Genomic DNA, 21881 nt, shown 5'->3' with positions numbered 1-21881 from the left:
CGTGCTGCCCTTCTAAGTCTTCAATCAAGAGGTGAGCCACAGCTGGGATGAGCAATGGATGGTGAGTGGTGCAAATCAAATTAAATCCAAGGTACAAAACAATAGCAATAAAAGAAGAGCAGGACCCTGCACGCAGCTTGTTTCACTAGCCAGCACCCTCAGTGCATGATGATGACCGTTAAACTACTAGAATGGCTGACGGGTTCACCGTGATATATGGAACACATGGAAGCACATGCAGTACTGAGCTCAGTCTTGAGTCTGGCTCCACCCAGGTTCACAGATTTTGCACCTCCGTGAAGCTGGCTCCTCCGAACTTCCCGCAGAACCTGAGCTGGCCAGTCACAAGATGGAGCCTTGAAGCTCTGAGAAGCTTCAGGGTCCCACAGTAACTGATCTGTATAATCCAGGCCCTTCCTGCTGAGTTGCTAATAAATCCTACCTGCCTTTTTGAAAGAAATCCTAATTTCTATACTGAGAAATTTAAATGATGGAACGGGAAATGGTAGTAAATATGATTCTTGATCAGTCTGGGCCTTAGGCGTCCAAGGTCATGCTCTCCTGTACCTCCTCTGGGCTTCTGTGACAGAAAATCGACACAAATACCATCTCTTTCCCAGCTGGAGTAGAAGGGCCTTCATTCATGGCAAACACAGCCAACAGTGGGTCTGCCCCTTAACATCTGTGCATGCACTCTATCAATGAGGCCAACTCCAGGAGAGCCACAGAAGAGGCTTCTAAAACCAGGCTTCCAGCTTGGCTAAGGTCCGAATTGTCCTTGCACATTTCAAAGGCTGACCCAACATCTCCAACTGAGATCTCACCAGGGAAGCTTTTCAACCCATCTGGATTGGCAGGTCTGTGACTTTAATAATGCCCTCCTCTTCTTCCTGGGGCTCACCACCACTGCCAAAATGGAAAAACCCTGCCTTGTCTATAAAAATCTGCCACGTACATGAGCTGCAATAGCCTTTCAAGGTGAAAATCCCATGGGGTTCTGGCTAAGTTCTAAATTCACCCGAATACCCAGAAACACTCCAAAATATACACGGAGCACACTGCTGAGTTACAGGTCCACAGGGAGTTCAGACAGAGTGCTGGGCTGGAGGGCCCTAACTCCAGGCCCTCCCCAAACTTTTCCATATGTTTGTTTGTCTGAATTTGATGCCGTCTTCGATTTCACAATGAACCAGACTTCCCAGGTCGGGGTGATGGCATCTAACAACCCTTCTCAAATGAGCCGGGCCGAATGCTTGAGACTTACGCTTTCACCCGTTCAGCTGGGAGAAGAGATTGAGTTAGTGAGGAAAGAACTCTGGACTTTTGCTTTGCCCTTGAGAAACTTGCCCAGCTCAGTCTCAGTCCATGAGCACACATGCTGGCCACTGCCTCTCTGCAGAGAGGGCAGAAAGCGAGATCCTTAGAGGACTTTGCCAGCAGCGAAGCCTGCCTGTGGGCAGTTTGCTTTACCTGCCTGGGTGAAACAAGGGGTGTAAGGGATGAAAGGATACAAAACAAGGGATGAAAGGGACTACTTAGTCTCACTACAGAGTGTCCCTCCAAATAGACAGACATCCGGCATCACATCTGAGCATATCTGCACAAACCCGAGGAGTTTTGCCGTGTCGTGTCCTTCGCTACTGACAAGGACAGGGTTCACGCTGTAAGCCTCTGTGTATTTTTCTTTTCCAGAGTTTCAAAAACAACTCAAAGCGAAGTGCATTGTAGAAGTTATTCTCATGTAAATGCAAGTCAACTGTAATCAACTCACAGCCATTCCATTGTTTTAGCAAACCCAAGCCTTCCAGGTGTCAGTGACCCCTCCGCTGAGGTCATCCATCTAATGTGATTTACAACAGGATGTCACAGGATGACCCCTCCACACAAACACAGCCCACTGGTTGTACAAAACTGTTATCAACAGAACTAAAAAACCATAATGGCTTCCTCCATTCTTCAAATTTGGGTTTCTGTTCTCATTCTCATCAGGGCTACAGATAATGAGAGGACCAGAACCATGAGCTGACAGACATGCCAGTTCACAGGCATTTTCTTCAGCCAACTTTCTTTGGAGATTAAAAAAATAGAGACGAAGTGCAGTAAAATATAAAAGTCCTAGTGGGAAGATGGTCCAGTGGATAGTGCTTGCCGAGCAAGTGTGGGGACCCTAATCCGAATCCCAGCACCCACATAAAAGCCAGGCAGGAGTGGAGGCTTCTTGGAGTCCCAGTATTCTGGAAAGTGAAGACAGGCTCTTTTGGGCAATCTGGTTTAGAAGATTTAAGCCAGAACTGGCGAGGTTTGGGTTCATGGAGAGCATTTGCCTAGATAAATAAAGTGAAGAGGGGTTGAGAAAGACACGGTGTCAAACTTGGGCCTCTACTTGTACCCACACTCATGAAAACATGCAAACCCCATTCATGCATTCCACGGACATAAACAGAAGGACACGACCATTCTTTTATGGGGCTGGAGAACACTTAAGCTCTTGGAGAGGACCTGAATTCTGTTCCCAGACCCATGTCAGGCAGCTCACAGCCACTTGCAACTGGATGCAACTGGAACCCTCCAGCACCAGGGATCTGCCTTCTTCTGGCTGTCGAGGGCACCTGCATACATACAGCATGCAGACTGACTGACAGACAGACACACACATACATACACACACACACACACACACACACACACACAAAAAAAAGCAAACAAACAAATTCTGTTTAAAATTCTTTGTGTTACAGGCCCAGTACTTTGCAAGTCACTAGCAATGTTGTTTGTTTGTTTGTTTGTTTGTTTGGTTGGTTGGTTGGTTGGTTGGTTAGTTGGTTGTTTGTTTGGTTGTGAATGGCTTGAAGTTATTTGGTTAAATCAGTGACTTTTACAAATAGAGGAGATGAAAGAAGGTATCTTTAATAAGTGCATTTTATTCAAGCACTCCATGAAGGTCAAATGTCAGTGTGGGTAGCAACATTTAGTCTTTCTAAAATCCTTTGCAGGGAGTCTCTGCACACCAGTTTTCTCCATTTCTGGGACAGCACCATGGCCTACAGATGATGTTTTCAGCCCAGCAGATGTTTTTGTGTCTAAATTGTGATTATCACAGACAGAGCTTCTTTACTCTTCCTTCTCATATACAGAAAGAAACTTCCTTCAGAAGACCCGGAATGGACAGCCACACACCGGGAGGGCACGGATGGCTTTAATAAACATTGTTACCCAGGGAAGGAGGGTTGCTCAAGACCCACTGACATGATTTGATATAGTTCCTGTAAGAGCAGCATCCTCAGTCGATGGAATCATGAAGTCATAGAGCCCTGAGCTGAGGTGGGTGGTAAGGTGAGTCACATGTGGAACGCTCTGTAGGAAAGTGCTACTTAAGCTCATTTCCATCCATCTGACTTAAGACACTCTTCCTAGAGTGTTGCTTCAATATTTGCAACCATCAAACTAGGGGTGAACTTCTGGTGCCTCGGCTTCCACCACTCCTGGCTCACCAGCAGTACCCCATAGTTCAACAGCAATGTCACTCCAAAGACCAAACCCTTCAAAGGTCCAGCTGTACAAGCAACATTCTCCTTACATGTTGTGGATTAAATGAACACACAGGAAACACTGTCGAGCACACAACACTCATAACAACAGCCATTGCTTTTATTACTTAACTCCAAGCCACATAAACAATAAAATTCAAAGTAGACTTTATTTAATGTGCTTTTTTTTTTCAGTGAAAGTGTATGAGAGACATTGAGATCACAGAACATTCTTTTAACAGAGTGACATTCTGAAATGTAAAACCCTTGCCTGGGTTCAGAACAACTAGAGCTCATATATAATTGACCCTTTGGCTAGTGGACCAGTCTTCAAGCCGTAATACACCCAGGCACCTAACTGAAAATGAATTAGTATGGGTCTTCTGCTTTTATAAGCCAGGAGAGTGCTCGGGGTTTAGTGGCACTGAGTGATGGAAAACCACTCTGAAAAGTCTGGCCAATGTCTTTAAGCTGTTAGTGCACCATTTGGTGGTTTGTACTGTTAATGCCATTTGTCTCTGTTAGGGTTCCTATTGCTGTGATAAACACCAGAACCAAAGGCAACTAGGGAGCAAAGGTTTATTTGGCTTACAGCTTATAGCCTATCACTCAGAGAAGCCGGGGCAGGAACCTGGGGGCAGGAGACGATTCAGAGGCCTTGGAGGAGTGCTGCTGACTGGCTTGTTCAGCCTGCTTTCTTACTCATCCCAGAGCCACCTGCCCAGGGATGGCACCATTCACAATGGGCTGAGTCCTCTCTATCAATCATAAATCAATGACCTACAGGCATTTTGCTGGAAGTATTTTCTCAATTCAGGTTCCTCTTCTCAAATAATTCTAACTTGTGTCAAGTTACCAGAAGGAAAAAAAAAAAAAACCCACCAAGACACGTTCTATATGGTCAGTAAAATTAACCGGTCAGGAGCTGGGAAGATGGCTCCATGGTTAAAGTAGTTGCCATACAAGCATGAGAACCCAGGTTCAGTCCCCAGGACTCACATAAAGCTGGACACAGAATGGCTCGTGCATCTGTCATCCCAGAACTCCTCTAATGAGATGCGAGGGAGAGACAGGAGAGTCTTACAGACCCACCAGAGGGGAACAACAAGAAAGACCCAGACTCGGAAACCATGAAATCAAGAACCTATCCCCAAGCTTGTCATCCAACCTCCACCAAAGTGCTGTGGCATGTGAGCACACTACACTCATATCCATGGATATGCACACGAATGCATACACACGCACCCGAGTGTACACACACACACACACACACACACACACACACACACACACATGCACAAACACATGAAATTAATTAATTAAGGCATGCACCTCCCCATGTATAAATCTGCTCAAATGTCACCACGAGGGTATATTCCAGTATAAAATGACTGGCTATCAGTGTGGCTTGCCCTGCTCTCTGCTGTCTCTTGCACCCAAGTTCAAACACTCCTCTACAGTTTGTGCCTCCTGTGACCATGTCATACTGTGTTCATTGCATTTTCAACTGAGATAGAATACATGACCAGACAGTAAACTTTAATATTAACTGCAGAGAAAACTTGAGCTCAGTGTTTAGAATCTTATACCTCATTATACAAGTGGTGTGTTTTATGATATGCATGTGTGTGTTCTCTATTTACTTGGTCGATGATAACTATCATTATCACTTATTAACTTTCCGCTCCATAAGCTTTTCATTACCATCTCCTACTTAATGGTGGTGAGGGCAGTGCCATCATGGGAAGGGGAGGGAGGAAGTACCAACGTGTCATGCCTAGAGCTTGAGCCCTCTAGTCAGAACAGACCATTTATTTTGTAAATAAAACATTCCTTTGGTTTCAAATGAAGAATCCCTGATAATTCTAACAAAATTGTTTTGTGGTTTTAGGTCTTTGTAGCTCTGGGATGGAAACGAGGGCCTTGGGCTTGCTGGGTATAATGGGTAATCTTGTTGTTGACTTGACTGGATCTAGAATCAGCTAGAACAGAAGTCTCCAGGAGTCCTGTGAGAGAATTTCTTGATCAGGTTATCTGAAGCAAGATAGCCCACCCTGAATGTGGGTGGCCCTTTCTGGTGGCAGCCCAGACAAAAGGAAATGTTTGCTTTTTGCCTGCTTGCCCTTGATCTTGCTGGCAAGTCCATCTACCTATGGCTGGTGTATTCCTCTGCTGATATTAGAACCAGCTTCTTCGGGTTTGCTCTCCCAGAATCCTCCAGGCCTTCAGTGTCAGATTGGTACCTCTGAGACTTGTATTCTGAGACACTCCTGGATTCTCACAACCTCCAGTGTGACACAGATATTACTGAACTACACCATGGAAGTAAATGAAATAAATCCTGTGTATAGCGCTCTCTCTCTCTCTCTCTCTCTCTCTCTGTCTCTCTGTCTCTCCGTCTCTCTCTGTGTCTCTGTGTCTCTGTCTCTCCCTGTCTCTGTGTGTGTGTGTGTGTGTGTGTGTGTGTATGTGTGTGTGTGTGTGTGTGTAGCCTATCACTCTGTTCCTTTAGAGAATCCTGACTAATACATTAGGCTAGCACTCTACACTGAGCCACACCCACAGCAAGCTGAATTAAGTATTTTATAAGGAATACTGGATGAAGCAACATTTTCATTGAAGAAACTGTCATCAGATACCACCTACCTTTGAAAGAGTGTTCTGAAGAGGAAAACTGTTTCATACAGAAAACGTGTACAGAGCAGAGACGTGAATTCACCCGTTCTCATTCAAAAGCTCCATCTCTCAGCCTCTTAGCAGAAGCACAGACTATAGACACACACAGCCCTCACCCAAGGGCTCCGCAGCTGGGAGCTAATAACACTGAGTGTATCTTTCATTTTTGAGCAACACCAGCATGACTAAATAATTCTTACTGGCATTTTTCCCCATAAAGAATATCTATGATAGATTCATAAGATAGATTTTAACAGGATATCTACAGGTCTAACTCAAGGTTATAGGATATTTGTGAAGTTGAGCAAATCTGAGGCCTGGTTCTCTTTCTAAACTCACCCTTTAAATGGCCAGGAAATAGTGTGCCACAAAAGAAGTAGAGATCTGATGAGGTCTTAGCATCATGTGCCATGAAGACAGTTGTCCTTCCCAGAAAGGCCATCACCACATCTTTTAAGATCAACTCTCACTTCTGTGTCTGATATTGTCTCTTGCTTAACTCTGTGTCATATTACTATAAACCACTTGATAGTCTAAGAGATTCTGCAGCTGCTCTATCAATTTCCTCTCTGCATGGAGTCTGGATAAGAAGACAGTGCTCTCTCTCTCTCTTTGCTGTGCCTAGGTCCAAAATTGACTCCACAGCAAATACAAACCCAAAGCGTTTTCATGCACTGAATTACAGGAAACACAATTTTGTCTGCAGGTGTTTCTATTGTGACAAGAAGTTTTATTACAGTGCAGAAATTTATAAGCAGCTGTTTCAATTAAGAGGAGCAGGTCTTGGACCTCAAGGATACGCATGCCAAAGTTTTCCAACAATGAAATCCTCATCTAAAGGTTTGGCATAGATGTTGCTCGTATTTTGAAAGTATTTTCCACATTTATAATCATTGATGTTCGTCTTTGATTTATTAAACATCAACTAAGAATACATGAAAAGGACTAGATCCAAGGGCACAGATAAGTTGAAGAGGGGGTGGGAGGAGGGCAGGGAAGTGTTTTACCTCCATAAGCCTCCACTTCTCACAGGCTAGCTGGTGGTTCATCTGTGATGTCAGCTCATTAGAAGATTCTCCAGCATGCAGACACCCCTGAAGCCTTAATCTGTTGCTGTCCCTTTGACTACAGCTGGTCACAAGGCTGGTTTACATTTAATAGAGCAAAGAAAGGTCCTTCTCCCTGGAAGACCTGCAGACCCATTTACTATCTATGACAATTGTGATATTCCTCTATCCTTGTCTTTTTAATACAGTGCTTGAGTATCTCTCAAATCTGCCCATTTCTGTCTCCAGGGAAATTCCCTTAAAGGATACTCAACCTGCAGCTTATAGGCCACATATGGCCCAGCTATGCATGCATACAACACGAACTCATAAACTTACTTAAACTATTTTGAGAGGCCGGGCAGTCGTGGTGCACGCCTTTAATCCCAACACTCAAGAGGCAGAGCCAGGCGGATCTCTGTGAATTTGAGGCTAGCCTGGTCTACAGAGTGAGTTCCAGGACAGGCTCCAAAGCTACACAAAGAAACCCTGTCTCGAAAATCAAATATATGTGTGTGTGTGTGTGTGTGTGTGTGTGTGTGTGTGTGTGTGTGTGTGTGTTATGTGTATACATGTTTGTGCATGTGAACATCCATGTGAAGGCCAGATGTCAGTGATACCTTCCTCAATTGCTCTCTGCCTCACTTTTTTGAGACAGGGTATCTCACTGAAACAGAAGCTTACAATTCAGCAAGTCTAGCTCACCAGTGGGGCCTAGGGGTCCTTCTATCTCCATCTTCTCAGCACTGGTATTATGGGAGTCCTCCATTTTCCAAGCACTGGGATTATGGGAGTCCTCCATCTTCCCAGAACTGGGATTATGGGAGTCCTCCATCTTCCCAGCACTAGGATTATAGGAGTCCTCCATTACACACATTTTTTTCAGTGAGGGTGCCAGAGATAGAACTCCAATCTTTCATGCCTGTGTGGCAAGCACTTTATGGACTAAACCATTTCCCAAGCTCCATGATTGTTTTTTAGCTCAATTATAAGGCCCTCGAATATGGACTCTGTTGATGGCAGTATCAAGTCACAGTGTCACACGAAGTAAACATATGTATGCTTTCACAACCCACAGGCCACAGACTAGAAAATCCTGGATTTCACTTATGGCCGAAGACATTTCTTCTTCATCCTGTGTGGCCCAGAGAGGCTAGCATTGGACAACCCTACCTAGAATGAGCAACCAGCTGCTCCCATTTGCTTGGGGGCAGCCTCCTGTCAAAGCTTCCCTAAGCCAGGCCCATTCCTTACCAAAAGACACCATGGATCCTATGAACATCTCCATGACTCTGTTACCTGAGTATAGACAGAGACACAAATTCTTGTCCCGGTCAACGGCATTCCTATAGTCTGGCTCACCTGCCTCAGACATATTCACTGATCTTTCCACAATGGGGAATAAAACACATTTGCACCCTGGGGAGAGATATGGCCCCGGCTGCTCTGTGGAGAGGAAGTTCAGCCCAGGTTCAGCAGCTCTGCCAGAAGCTGGGAAGTCACATGTGTATTTACAATACCTGGAATTTCCCACTTACTTTTATTGTTGATGCTCACTGCAGACTCATGAACACATATTTCTTACTTTTAGCTCTCTAGCGCCTGTCACAGTGTCTGACCAGTGACTTCTCACCAACACCAGATTCTCCGGCATCAAGAGTCACTTCTGCAAAGACGAAAATTTTGCATTTAGCTCAACATTGCTGTTGTATGATTAAAGTTCAATATCAAACCACTGTGCACTGTAGTTGTTAGAATCAGAGCTGGACCCTCCAGCCCTAAAGAACCAGGTTCAGACACCTGTCTTCAGTAGGCCAGTTGGACAGTAACGTAATAAAGGAAGAAGGAAAAGCTTTATTCAATGTGGCCTGATTCCTGAGAAGAGGAATCAGGAGGTTCACTGACTCCCACAAGGCCATCTTAGCGACCCTAACATGAGACTTAGGCTTAAATAGAGAGTAAGAGGTGTGCCTAGCTTAGCAGTCCTGGTCAGGGTCTGGCCCCACCATCATTATTGTCTGGGCGTGATTCCCCTGCAGGGTGCTCTGACAAACTGTCAACACTGGGTGAAATCTCTTCCTGGAACGAGGTCTTCCTCTGACCAGCACCAGTAACCCAATCTTTTCTCTTCTGTCTCTACATGAGACACCTGAAATTCCAACCCCTTGGAGACCACTGTCTTAATAAACTGAAAGCCCAAGGGAGAGGCAAGCATGTCTCTCTTTAGAATAACTTCACTCCTGTCAACATAGTTACAATGATACACAAAATCATCAGGTGGGCTGAGGAGATAGCCGAGCACATAAAGTACTTGTTACATAGGCGTGAGGATGGAAGTTCTGATCCTAGGTCCAGCATAGACACTTGAGGGCTCTGCCTCAATGAGTAAGAGGAGCAGTAGAGAAAGACACCTGACTTCAACCTCTGATCTCCACATGCTTACACACACACACACACACACACACACACACACACACACACACACACACATACACACACACACATCTACACCACACACATGCAAAAAGATGGTATATGCTTCTGGACATTGTATCAGAAATAAAACTTGGATTCTGGAAATCACTGGGCTGTCACCCACTTACACTCTCAGGCTTAGATTCCTCATCGGAAAAGCGACAAAGCCCACAGACATGGCTTCGAAAGCTCTACCCAATATATTCATGTTGTATGATGCTCTGAATCTGAGATTTAAAACCACTACAATGTGCTAGCATTAGGATGGCCACCTGCCAGAAGTCCACACACAATCCATTTATGTGCTTTTATGTTTCCTCATTTTAATAGTCACAGGGTATAGTTACATATGAAATTAAAAATGGCTCAGGATGTTAAAATGTCTCTTATAAAAACAAAGAGTAGACAATGACTAAATTAAACATATAATATTCAAACAATAGGGTGAAATGCAATCCAATGCTGAGTTGCCCTGTCCACTCAAAGCAAGCCTCTCAAAACTTGTGACTGCTCTGGGCCTCACTTTAAGAAGAATGCTGGATCCCACAACTGTGAGCACATGGGATCTGCTTTGCAACATCTGGAAACCCCAAAGTCAAAACATGCACTTCAGCAGGACCATTTCAAAAGTGCATAACCCAGAGGCGCTGGCCCCCAAGCTGAGTGTCTCAGGAAGCAGCTGGACCCCCAGGAGTCCCAGCAACGCATCTGCCACAGTCCCCACTAGGACCTTTCAAGATGGGAAAAAAGCAAACTGGCCACACAGCAGTAGGTAGTTTTTAATATAGTTCAGATTTTACTCAAACAAAAACAACAGCTGGGATGATGAACTCCTACTGCAGAGAATCAAATACGAGATTTTGAACTTTTTGATCCACAAAGTAATGGATTTATTCTCGTAATTTGGGGAGATTTCAGAGGTGGTTCCTGTTTACTGAGGACCCTACCTGGCCTAGAACGTGAGAAAAACAAGTGTTGAGGTTCAGCCAGTTGCTAGGATCTTGGGTTTTCTGTTTGCAGCAATGAAAAGCACAGGTGATAAAAGAGCAGAATCTACAGTCAAGGGTTCCACCTCAGCATTGGGAAGAGACGAGAAGGGGCCATCTAGAACCTTCCACAAGTCATCTTTAAGAAAAATGGATTGAATAATTTTGGATTTAATAATTTAAATGCCACATATTTTAGAGGAGCTATTAAGACTAGGAAAGATTAAATTCCAATTTAAGGATTTTTAAAAACTGAAATGGTGATGATTAACACAAGTGCAGAGGGAACTGACAGATCTAAGAGCTGGGAAGAGACAGCATCCGTGCGAGGGACACAGCAGAATTTAACCCACGATGTTCAGATAATTGCGTTAATTACAAGTAAATTGTATGATACTCACAGAGAATGATAAGCTAAGAAACAAAAACAACACCTTATTAATGATGTAAATAAAAAGAAAGGTGCAAAAATAATGAAGATGTTTATACTGTGCTGGAGCTGTACTCACTGACAAGGAATAATGAATGCAGAGAAGTGCGGGGGTCCAGGACCGTCCAGAGATGCCTTCGTAGATGATGAGCTGATGCAAGCTTCTTCATAGGCTGAGAACGAAGGTAAAAATAATGTGATAAACATCGGCAAAGGGACCCAAATCACTGTGATTTAGACTGTGGGGTGCCATGCTTCCTGCAAGTCTCCCACATACAACTCTGAGCCTCGACTTCTAAAGATGGAGGAAAGCCCAGGACCTCCCACGATGGTGATGAGGGTCCCAGGAGCTGACCGCTCTCAGGTGCTCTGCTCGGGCCTCCATCGAGGTGGCCACAGGAGTGGGCTAAGAAAATCATCGTGAGGCTTCTAGAAAACGTAAACCTCCTTCCAGAGGCATTTTCAGTTTTCAAGACTTATAACTCTAGTTTCACTTATGAAAGTAATTAACCTGAATCTGCAGCCCACAGCAACTAGCTGGAATCCAGGAGGGCTTCCAGGGCACTGAAGAAGAAAGGCACCCTCTCCACATATGGGTCAGTCGCACAGGTGGGCTAGACCATCGCTGCTTCTCAACTCTGGAACACTCTGAGGGTGAGATGTATTGAGAGGTGGTGTTGATGTCAGTTAAAAGCACCAGACAGTTAAAGACCTGAGTATTTCCCCCCTGCTGTTCCTAAAACTCTGTACGAAAAGAACATTAGAAGAGGAGGCTTCACCTCAGCCAGACAAAGGTCCTATCTTCACAGCTGTCTTCAGTTTAGCAGTCAAGTACACACACCACGAGGACCAGGGCTTCAGAGTTCCATGTCACACTGAGGTGGGGCAGAGACTGCCCCTGCTACCAAATACTGCACTCTGTTCCTTGGTGGGTAGTAGCTGAAAGGTAATTTCTCAGAAGGGACATTTTTCTCTTTTTTTAAAAATTAATTTTAAATGTTTTTAGATTTGATTTTTGTGTGTGTGTGTGTGTGTGTGTGTGTGTGTGTGTGTGTGTGTGTGTGTGTGTGTGTGTGTGTCTGCTGTGTGTGTGAGGGGCCTGGGGAGACTAGAAAAGAGCATCAGCCCTCCTGGAGCTGGGATTGCAGGGTGTTGTGAACCAAATGCGAGCCCTCTGGAAGAGCAGCAAACATTTTCACCCTCTCTCCAGGCCCTTAGTCAACTCGTGTGTGTGCACATGTGTGTGAACACATGTGTGTGAGTACATGTGGATACCGAGGCTGATGTGGAATAGCTTCCTCAGTTGCTTTCTAACCTTGTTTTTTGAGAGAAGGTGTATTCTAGAACCCAGAACTCACCAACTCAGGAGGACTGCCTGACCCCTGTCTCTGTGTTTAAGGTATACATCACAATACTTAGATTTTTTACATGGCCTCTGAATTTTGAACGCTGGTCCTGGTGTCTGAAGGCCAATACTCTTCTCCCTGAGCCATCTACCCAGGCCCCAGCAGAGACTATTTTCTCATCTTAGTCCTAAAGGCTTCCGTAGGCCCAATCTGCACAACCACAAGGAACCTGGGTGTGCAGCATAAGCAGTTAGAATGGCGTTGCTAATGGAGGGTTAGACTAGAAACAGTCCCCACCCAGCAACAGCCATAACTCAACATGCACCACACACACCCTCTAAGGAGCAAGGCGTGGGGAGGTCACCACAGTGAGATGGGTACTCTCGGAAGCCTGTCACAGGTTAGGAACCAGTGTGGTCCCAGGGTCTTCTAGAAAAATCCAAAGCTACAAAACTTGCAGAAATCTTAAAGATGTGCACAAATTTCACTGTTTTCAGACACAATATGGATAAATATCAGATGTCTAGGCTTATTTGACAACACCCCCCACCCAGGGCTCGCCATATTGATAATGACTACCATCATGGTGCTTATGGGATGCATCTGCAGCGAGACGAATCTGTGGCAGTTGTAGGCTTTCTGGTCAGGGAGGGAAGTAGCTTACCCTCTGCAGGCCCCACTACAGAAGCTCAGTTCTGCACAGCCTTCAGAAGATGTGGGTGGACGCCTGTCAGAGGCAATCACCAGGGTGGAAAGACAAGGTGTCTGATTTTAGTCAGAGAAAATGTTTATAAAAAGGGAAAGGCTCCATGAGAACGTTGTAGGTCAATGTCAATATAAAGAAATGGTATAAGCCGAAGTCCGCAGACTAATAAAAGCACACAGCCTGCTTTCCTTAGTAGACCCTGTCGCCAAGCAAAGGCTTAGGCAAAGGGCAAGGCACCCCAGAGGCAGCTTTACCGTCCCATTAACCCAGCTTTATGGCCCATTTGCTGAACCATCCTGGGTCCTCCCAGGTGTGTTTACCATTCATTCTCACCTTCACTCAGTTGGACCATTATCAGTGACAGTTCCCCTCACCAAATGGAATGGCCTTTTCAGGCTCAATCTTCCCTTCACTTATCCAAAGAAACAAGTTTCTATGTGATCCCCCAGACCCCTAACAGTCAGTCCCAGCTCTATAAATGGAGGTGACACAGGAATCAGTTCCGGTGTCAGAGGGGCTACATGTGGGCCGGCCTGCTGTTGAGGAATCCCATCTCGACCCCTTTGTCTTCCCCTCTTTCTCATATTATTTTTAACTGGAGCACATTGCTTGTTTATGAGAATAAAGTTCATGACTGTTTTTTTAATGGAGTATATCACCTGATGTGAGTGTAAACTTCAAGGAGAAGGTGGTTTTCTTACAAATACGTTGTCAACGTGGGTGAAGAAGCAATTGACTCCTATGATGACATGATTTTTTTTTCAGGGCACAAGGAGGCCTCTGCCCTGCACACAGCAGCCATTTATTCTAAGTTTCCTTGTTCTGCTGAAAACCTCCTAACGATGTCCCAAAGGAACCGCACCCTGCCACCGCTCTGCAGTCACGGAGTTCATGACTGACCCCATCCAAACTCAAAGGTGGCTACTGAAAACATTGTATATTTCCAGTGACAAATTTTATTCAGGACACCAATTTCCAGTCTTTTCATAGAATATGGTTAAAAAAAAAAAAGAATCTGAATTCTGCTGTTAGGATAGCAGAATAGAGCCACTGAGGGCATAGGGAGGGGGTTGAGTTGTGTCCTGAGCACCCTGACCCCACTGCACCTGAAGTTAACAGGATTCAGAGCTCTCACCCAAAGCATCCCAGCGTGCATCTATACACTGAAGTTCTAGGCTAAAACGGGCATTCCCAAAACAAGTTAGACCAAGTCAAGATGATGAGATGAACTTGCAGTTTGAGCTATGGAGGAAACAGAGACTACTTTACTGAGGGCTTGCAGTGACCTTATGGGAAAGCATTTATGTCACAGGGGGGAGGGAGACATACCTACCCCAAAATGCTCCCTTTATATGAGCCAGTAAATGTCAGTTTGGGCTTAAGCCCCTTCTGTGATGTGCAGTGGCAGCTGATAAACCTCTGTGTTTCTCGGCTTCCCGCTGGGATATCTGTCCAGTCTTTGCTGCCCCATCTCCACTGCTGAGAAGAAAAGCCAGACAAGAAGTCAGGGCTGCACACCCGGCAAGCGCCGCCACAGCAGGACGCTCGCCACCGCGACACAAGCTTGTCGGCATGCATTTCAGAAGACATGGTTTTTAAAACTGTGATAAGAACAGGGTTGGAATTGTCTTACTGTATTCCTTGGGTGTCGGAAGAACTCTTTCGTTTGGTCATTTGATGCAGCACACATCTGTGTCAAGGGACCCAAGTAGTGACAGTGTTATGGCTTCCACTTTTCTTTTTTTTTAATTTTTCTTATTCATTTTACATACCAACCACTGATCCCCCTCTCATCCCTCCTTCTGCTCCCCCTGCCCCTGCCTTCCCCTCCTGGCCCACCCTTTATCCCTTTCTCCAAAAGGGTAAATTCTCCCATGGGGGTGGTGACAGCTAAGCCTGGTACCTTCAATTGAGGCAGGACCAAGCCCCTCCCTGCTCCATCAGGAGTGAGTAAAGTGTCTGACCATAGGTAATGGGATTCAGAAAGCCAGCTCATGCACTGGCAATAGATCCTGATCACACTGCAGGGGACCCCTCAAACAGACCCAGCTACACATCTCTCTCCTGTATGCAGAGATTCTATTCCGGTCCCATGCAGGTTCCACAGCTGTCAGTCTAATGTTCGTGAGTTCCTATTGTCTTGGATCAGTAGTCTCTGTGGATTTCCCCATTATGATCTTGACCCTCCCTTGCTCATATAATCCCTCTTCCCTCTCTCTCCCTTGCTCATATAATTCCTCTTCCTTCTCTTCGACTGGATTCCTGGAACTTGGCCTGGTGCTTGCTTGTGGATTTCTGCATTTGCTTCCATCAAATACTGGATGAAGGCTCTATGATGACAGTTAAGGTATTTACCAATCTGCTTACCAGGGTAGGCCAGTTCAAATACCCTTACCACTATTGCTAGTAGTCTAATCTGGGGTCATCCTTGTAGATTCCTGGGAATTTCCCTAGCACCAGGTTTCTCCCTCACCCCATAATGTCTCCCTCTACCAAGATATCTCTTTCATTGCTCTCCCACTCCATCCCTCCCCTAGCTTGACCATCCCATTCCTTCATGTTCAATGCAGTCCCCATCAAAATCCCAACACAATTCTTCACAGACCTGGAAAGAAAAGTACTCAACTTCATATGGAAAAACAAAAAACTCAGGATAGCTAAAACAATCCTGTACAATAAAGCAACTTCTGGAGGCATCACCATCCCTGACTTCAAGCTCTACTATAGAGCTATAGTAATAAAACACAGTTTGGTATTGGCATAAAAACCGACATGTAGACCAATGGAATCGAACTGAAGACCCTGACATTAATCCACGCACCTATGAACACCTGATTTTTTACAAAGAACCCAAAACTGTACAATGGAAAAAAGAAAGCACCTTCAACAAATGGTGATGGCATAACTGGATGTCAGGATGTGGAACACTGCAAATAGATCCATATCGTCTCCATGCACAAAACTTAAGTCCAAGTGGTTCAACATAAATCTCAACATAAATCCATCTACACTGAACCTGGTAGAAAAGAAAGTAGGAAGTAGTCTTAAACACATGGCACAGGAGTCCACTTCCTAAATATAACACCAGTAGTATGGCTTCCATTTTTCAATGCTGCTCTCCTTAGACAAAACCAGCAAGGGTGGAACTAGGTTGGGTGTGCCTGGCTCTCAGGTTTCCCCTCAGCAAATCACTATTACTGATCTAACACAACCATTGGGCTTTCTCTTGCAATTTTAAAACTTATTAAGATGGAAATTAAGATCATTTCAAATTAACTTTCCACTTTAAATGATAAATTGAAGTTCAAATAAGGACTTGGGAGCTGGGGTGAGCTGCAGGATTGAAAGTGCTGAATTTGAAGTGATCTGACTGAGAGGGTTGAACAGCAGACAAGGAAAAAGATAAAGGATGAGACTGCTCTCCCCGTCTCTAAGCAGCCCATGAATGGAGCCTCGAGACTCTATGGGCTTCCCGAGCTTCCTCAGGGTGGTCCCAGTTGTGAAACTGTTTCAGCCTGGGGCTTCAGCTCCTTAGTTAAGGCCTCCTGAGCCCTGTGCTGTCATCTCCACTCATTACTCACGTACTTGAATTCAGAATCCCCAGATACGAAAGTTAAGGAGTGAGTCTCAGCGTTAATTACAGGGAGACCACAAGCAAGGCCGTCACCACTCAACTTCCGGCAGAGAATGCCATGGCCCCCAGGAATAAATATTAGACAGGCAGTAGCTCCAGCTCCTAATATCTTCCATATTAAATTAGCTTACAGCTCTCTGCGGGCTTCTTTTGAACTGTGTTGACCTCAGGCTCCATGCGCAGAGAACCGGTCTGCCTTTCCCCACTCTCATGATGCTAACTCATCATGGCTGTGCCATTTGTCACCAATAGTGTGTAGGACATCGATAAGGTCCAAATCTGAGTTGACGTAGAAGCTGCATTTGTACATATTTTCTCTCCTAACACTAAGGACATGCTTTTACAGGTGTGACACAGGCGTGAGGTCAGAAAAAGAAAATATTAGGTTTCACTAATTAAACACACATAGAAGACTAATTATAATTTTTTTAGATTTCTATTTGTTTTATGTGTATGAATGTTTTGTTCACATGTATATACACCCCATGCATGCAGTGCCCACAGAGGCCAGAAGAGGGTGTCAGATCCTCTGAAACTGGAGTGACAAGTGGCTATTAATTAGGTCCCAAAGAAACTCAGGTAAATGGCTGTGGTGCCTATTAACATCTCAAAGCAGACACTGGCTGGTTGCAGGCTCTCTAAGCATTGTGGGTACCTGGTAGAGTCCTGGCCCCTCTCAGCACTTTTCCTCACTCAGCCCCCTACCCTAAACCTCTCCAACTCCCTCCCCCCAACTCCACTTTTCTTCCTCCAGCTCCTTTTTCCTGTCTAACCCAGCCATCTTGGCCACAGCCTCTCTTGGTTTCTTGGTTCGTCTCTGCTCTCTTGGTTCCTCTTGATCCTCATTCTCTTGGTTCTTCTCCCTCTCCTGGTCCCCTCATTTCCCCCCCTCTCTCTTCTCGTCCATCTCTCTCCTCTCATGGCCCAGTCTATTCTGCTGGCGGTGTTCAGTCTGGACTCTTCCAGATGCCTCTGGCTGTTCTCTTTTCATATCTACAATAAAAACCTTTTCATCAGCCACACCTAGGAGTGGCCATGTCCTCATTCTCATTCTGTAATGAGTCAAACTGTGGGTGCTTGGAACCAACCTGGGCCCTCTGCAAAAGCAGAACGTTCTCTTAACCTCTGATCCATCTCTCCAACCCACTAATTATAAATTTAATATGGAATTTATTTTCCTAATTCTAATGAAATATCCCCCAGCTTTTCACTAAAATAGCTATGTGTGCTAGAAAATTAATACCATATAATCAAACCAATCCTCAAAACCCAGAACTAGGAATCACACAACTGCCAGATTGTAATCCTAATAAGATTGCTATAATTAGGTTGAAATGTTAAATAATATGGCCAATAGAGTAGGAAAAGAAAAAACTAGGCACCAAGGCCTGGTCTTTCTGGCGGGGTTTTACTACACCCATGCACACACGTGTTCCTAACATGTTTTGATGAATTTAGAAGAGGTTCCTGTACTTTCAGATGTAAGTTCTTGACCTGTCTGTGCCTACTGGGTGGTGATTGACAGGCAGCGGTGTCTCTGTATCTGCCCTCATAATGGAGTCAAATGTCGCTTATTAAATGAGTCACGTGGGCAAGGCACAGCCTGAAGAATCTTTGACACGGTATGAAGTGTGAGCAGAGCACAGCCTAGTCTCCATGACCACGCATTTAGGGGTTAAGACAAGATGCTTGTTCCCTTATAGTTCTGACCTCTGACAAGGGTGACAGGAAACTAAGGTTAAGGAGTCAGGAAGGCTGTTCGTCTTTCTGGGGACTTTGCCATCCATATCCAACACCTAGTGGCCACCTGTCCACCAAGGCATGGGGTCCCTTCATCTTTCAAAGTCAAAGCATGACATATCTCTGAACCTCTCCCACATTTACACCTCTCTAAATGCAGCTATGAAATGCTCTCTAGTTAAGGACTTACAAGACGGCAAGAATGCATACAAGCAGCCCATGGCCATCTCCTGGTCTCCACACCTCAACCTTAACCTCCTCACACATGCCAAGTCTGTGTGGCTTTCTTCTACCAGGTAAAGTAACATAGGGACTCTGGAGCAGACCAAGTTATACGTTAGGGATTAGGGAGGGGAGAAACCTGCCTCTTCTCTTGCTTGTTTCCTTTAAATTCCATAATGTGTAGTTTCTTAAATACTCAAGGTTTGAAAACAATACATTCTCCAAACTGGAAATCTCAAGTGCCCTCTATGCTATAATTCCAGTTCTAGAATTCGAACTAGAATGTGTTAGCCATATTGGGAATGAATATAAGCAACTGTTTTTAAATTCAAGGATTGTCAGGAATCTAAAGATGCATTAATCAGACCGTGAAATAAATTGCACCTGCATGTAAAATGGAGTCGTATGTAATCATTTAAAAAGAACGAAGAAAATATTAGGTGCTTAGAAGCAAAAGTAGCAATCTACAGAGTCAAAGGTTAATAATAAACAAGGAGAAAGAGAATTGGGTGTGCATGCTCACGTGTTCATATACTGCACAAAAGGTTTTCATTTACCTCTGCAAGGGTGGACAAAAACTGAGCACTAGCAAGCTTCTGGAAGGAGGAAGCACAATCAAAGTCAGACATAGAGACTGAGTATGCCATGTTATAAATACAATTTTTAAGACAAAACACTCAGCATAGTGTTTATAACAAAATCTATTAACTACTAAAATACTCATATCTCAAAATATATAACTAGCTATGTGTAAGAAGCAAATGAAGTCCTAAGTTAGTGTGTTGTTGACATGAGTACGACCATGTCAAGGACCCCAGTGCCTCAGGACCATGAGTACAGCAAAGCCTTCCCTGCATCAGGCTCAGGAATTGGCAAAGCCTTCCTTTGGTTCAGGTGTAAGTGTTTGCCAACGATTGCCCAGTGTGTACAAAGTCTAGCAGCTGCAGCCTCCTCTTCCCAGATGACTGCAACCTGAGATGCTTCCTACAGAGGCCTCCCAGGCAGACCAGCTACGACTTCTGTGATTGACTGCACACCACAAACCTCCTTGATTGAAATGTATAAAATAAATGTACAGTGTTTCTAGGTTTCCTAGTTTCTTGGTGCCCTCTGTCTGAGGCAGCACAGCCCATCCAATTCCAGCCTTTTTTTTGTATGTATGTCTGTCATTTCATTCCCTTATCACTCTGGGCAAGTCAATCTCTGAAGCCAGGCAGAACTTGGCAGTTACAAAAAAAATGCATACTAGTATATCAACAAGATATTAACTAGTAATATTAACAGACTTTAAGAGGTAATATTAAATCAGAGCTAGTACAATTCAAGGTCAATATCCATAATCAAGAATAAAATAAAAGTTATTTCCCATTGTTAAAATATGTAATTCTTGAGGCTGGAGAAACAGCTCAGCAGTTAAGATCACTGATTGTTCTTGCAGAGGACTTGGGATCAGTTCCCAGCACCCACATGATGGCTCACAACCTTCTGTAATTCTAGTTCCAGGGAATTCAATGCCTGGTTTTGGACTTCCATGGGCACTAGGCATACATGTGCAAAGACATACATGCAGGCAATACAGCCATTCATTTAAAATAAAAATAAGATGTTTTTTAAAAGATGTAACTCTCAAAACTGCTATGAATGAGAAGCAATACATGAGAACTTTCTGTGTGTCAGGAGGTAGCATAGCTGAGTGTTCTGAGGCTCCGGGTGTAGAATATCATGCCTGTGTCTTTATGAGTCACATATCTTTATCCACAAGACAAAGAGGGTTTGAGAATGATCTGACTGATTTGCCACACATAGGCCTCAACACAGCAGAGCCAACTCATACATAAACTTAGAAAGTTCTAATACATCTATAAGATTTGAGATATATATATATATATATATATATATATAGATATATATATATATATGCTTTGTTTGCTAAACTTCAAAAAAGCTGTAGAATACATTTTCCTCCACATATTGAATCATACACTGAGAAGGTTTTCTTTTGTGTTCTCTGCATGCTGTGGCAGAGACAACGGCCACCACTGAGGTCTCTGGTTTGCTCATCACCTCTTAATGGATCTTGCATTTTGAAAGAACATCTTCTCTGCCTCTTGACTAAGATCAAGTGTGATTTTAAAGGACTTTAGTTACACATACATTCCTCAGAAAAGAAAGAAAGAAGCTGGATAGGTCCCGTAAGTTGAAGCCACCCATGAACCAACAGATTGTAATGTTAGGCACGAGTTCACTAGGGTAGAGTGAAGGTCACCCGTGAACAACCACACTGCCATGTTAAGTGTGATTTCACTGAGGACATGACCTTGGAAGGCATTGAGGCACAGACTGAGAACATGGATACAGGACAGAAAAGTCACCTCAGGTAAGTGATGCAGCAGGGGATGCCCGGGCCCTTTCTGATCACAATGCAGAAAGAGCAAACACCAAAAGCAAACCGAGGCGGTGCAGACAGGCTGGAAAATGAGTGATGAGGCCTGAATGGTCATAGACACAATTCCACAGTTGAAAGAAAAAGAAGAACCTCGTAATTCAAGGAGAAGGTGGATATGAGCCTGGAGTGAGGGTGTACGCCTCTAAGCCCAGTGTGCAGGAAGCAGAGGCAGGGGATTTTGATGAATTCAAGGCCAGCCCAGTGAAAGCCTACTTCAAAAATAAATAAATGTAAATTGACATTCAATTGTAAACATTTTTAAAGCAATAATAAGCAATCTTGAGAGAAAGAACACTATCGAAATACGAAAATTGAAGGAAATATTGGCAAACACACACACACACACACACACACACACACACACACACACACACACACACACGTGCAATGGAATTTTACTGTGGTGGTATTGTGTTCCCAAAAATACTGTGTACCCTAATAAACTTATCTGGGGTCAGAGAAGAGAAAAGCCACTAGATACTTAAGTTAGGCAGTGGTAGCACACGCCTTTAATCCTAGCATTCCAGAGGCAGAAATCCATGTGTTCAAGGATACAGCCAAGCATGGTGACTCACGCCTTTAATCCTAGGGAGTGATGGCAAAAACAGAAAGATATATAAGGCATGAAGACCAGAAACTAGAAGCTT

General features: G+C 44.3%; 1 long non-coding RNA gene across 2 annotated transcripts in view; it reads right to left on the bottom strand.

Moving 5' to 3' along the window:
• The window catches only part of LOC128106355 (uncharacterized), a 68367-nt gene extending 47818 nt beyond the window's left edge, over window positions 1-20549 (bottom strand). For both annotated transcript variants that reach the window (XR_008216671.1, XR_008216672.1), the window contains exons 1-6: window positions 19312-20549; window positions 16074-16208; window positions 14826-14882; window positions 14526-14671; window positions 11652-11788; window positions 11220-11313 (exon numbers count right to left, since the gene is read on the bottom strand). This is a non-coding gene — a long non-coding RNA (uncharacterized LOC128106355). The remainder of the gene's footprint in view (window positions 1-11219; window positions 11314-11651; window positions 11789-14525; window positions 14672-14825; window positions 14883-16073; window positions 16209-19311) is intronic.
• Between the last annotated feature and the right edge of the window lie 1332 nt (window positions 20550-21881).

Source organism: Peromyscus californicus, unplaced genomic scaffold (assembly GCF_007827085.1).
Source record: "Peromyscus californicus insignis strain IS unplaced genomic scaffold, ASM782708v3 Scaffold_9__1_contigs__length_137607984, whole genome shotgun sequence".
NCBI classification, from domain to species: domain Eukaryota; kingdom Metazoa; phylum Chordata; class Mammalia; order Rodentia; family Cricetidae; genus Peromyscus; species Peromyscus californicus.
Note: the sequence above shows the minus strand (reverse complement) of the source record. Positions and strands in the feature narration are given on the sequence as shown.